The following is a 2,367-nucleotide window of genomic DNA, read 5'->3' on the forward strand; positions in this document are numbered from 1 at the left end:
TGTGTGTGTGTACCCAAAATCCCAAGAGGAGAATGGAGGAGAAAGGATTGTGGCATGGCTATCCCCCTTGGGGATGATTTCTCACTTTCCCTGTTGAACACATGTGCCCTCTGGAAAATTCCCAATTAAAAAAAAAAAGTGAAAACAAAAAGACCTGTATGTAAAAGAAGGACTTCCTACATTCTAAAGTTTCTTGAATTATTAGAAAGACTCTGTCCTTCCTCACCATTCTCTGACTCCATCACTCTTCAATATCCTTCTTCCTCATCTCCCTCCCCACATTGCCTTCCTTTTGGGATCAGGATCTGGAACACACACTTGCCACAGGCCCTCTGAACCATGTGTTCCCACACATTTCCCCAAGATCATTTGTGGGTGCCTTCCTCTTTTCCTTGATGTCTGCTCAGATATCCCCTGACTTGACGGTGTGATTTGAACACCCACAAAAAAACACCCCTATCCACTCTTTTCTTCTTACATATTTTTTTTGTTTTATCATAGAACCTGTCACCATTTGACACATTATATGATTGCTTAGTTTTTATAATAGCATGCAATATGCTTTTCGATGTGTATATGCAGTACACAACAATCAAGTTAAGGATATTACAATTGATATCAGTTTCAACAGGGAACTTTATATTCTTGTATCTGTTAAAAGTTTCTTCCCTGAGACCTTTCCACGCACTGTCTACTACCCAGCTCTATCATGTACCATTTCTGGTATCTACACTTGTCCTCCCTATTATTATATCTTTGAATCTTTAAATTTTTTCTATAGTGAGCAGATATTCAGTATATATTGTCTTGAGATGTACAGTGTTTTGCATAGTCTGGCTTCACTTAACATTCAATCATTTATATTCATCTACCATGTATCAAATGCAAGGTCACATTTTTCTTTATAAGCTGAGTAGTATAACAGAGTTTGTATGTGCCACAGTTTTTCAATCCATTCATGAGTTGTATGATTGTTTCTTTATCTCCTTATAGCCTTGTGATAAAGTTTTTTGTTTGTTTGTTTTCTGGCACTGAATACTAACTCTAGACAAGGTCTGAGGAATAAAGATAGAAAGAGAGCTCTGAGAAGATTATTTGGAAGAAAGTTATGAAAAGGTCAACTTTTTAGTACTGTAGAAGAGCCCACCATGTATAGCTTAAAGCTTCAGCAAGAATTGACAATAGAGCTTTCTTTTGGTATATTTGAAAGGCTGGTTTTAGGATCTCCTGCAGATACCAAAGTCCACAGGTGTTCGAGTACTGTATATAATATGCTGTAGTATTTGCATATAACCTAATGAATATCCTCTTGTATATTTCAGATCATCTCTAGATTTCATATAATATCTAATAAAATGTAAGCACTTCATTAAGACTTGTTATCACATATAGTTTTTAAATTTAATATTACTGAACATGAGGTCCAAGGGGAGGAAACACTTGAAAGACAGAAAAATGTAAAAAAAAAAATTGTTTATATATAATGTATTTTTTTTTTTTTAGATTTTTGCTATAGGATGTGTATGCTCACTGGAGAGACACAGAGAGAGACAGAAAGTGAGAAATCATCCCTTGTCGGGGTGGCTACACTGCAATCACTTCTCTTCAATTCTTTTGAGATTTTGAGCAAGCACATATGTGCACCCAGTATGAGTTTTAAGCCTCTGGGTCCAGTACTCAAACCATGGCTGACTATGTTAAGATCCAGAAAGTAATCCTTATGCCATCTGCTGGCCCCCTGAGTATATTGCTTTTTTAAAAAATGTTTCAGTTTTGCTATAGGATATGTGTACTCACTGGAAAAAGAGAGAGACAGAGACAGAGATGGAGGGAAAGTGAGAAATCACTCTCCAAAAGGGATGGCCATGCTGCAATCCCTTCTCCTCCATTCTCTTTCAGGATTCTAGGCATGCATGTACAAGAACCTGGTGTGTTTTTCAAGCTGTCATGTATGGGACATGAACTGTACAGTCAGCAGCCATGTTGGATTTAGCCATCTTAACTACCACATCATCTGGCTGACCCAATTCTGCTATTTTTCAAGTGTTTATTTTTTATTTTTATGTTTCTATTTTTATTTATTTTACATTCATTCACTGTATATTATCACAGCATACAAAATGAATTTTCCCATCCAGAATGCACTGTATATTGGCTCAAAGATATGACCATATATATTATCTTCAACAGTTAATTTTCATTTTGTATTTCTTAACTATTTTACTTTTTTATCCCCCTTTACTTTCTCCTTCTTACCATCTGCTATTTTCCACCCTCCTCCCACACTGTCTCTGGTATTCATAGTTGCTCTCCATGCTTCTATATTGTCCAATATTTCAGTTTCTGCCGTAGAGTGCAGGCATTCAG

The sequence above is a fragment of the Tupaia chinensis genome, unplaced genomic scaffold, assembly GCF_000334495.1.
Source record: "Tupaia chinensis unplaced genomic scaffold, TupChi_1.0 Scaffold143692_1, whole genome shotgun sequence".
NCBI lineage: Eukaryota > Metazoa > Chordata > Mammalia > Scandentia > Tupaiidae > Tupaia > Tupaia belangeri.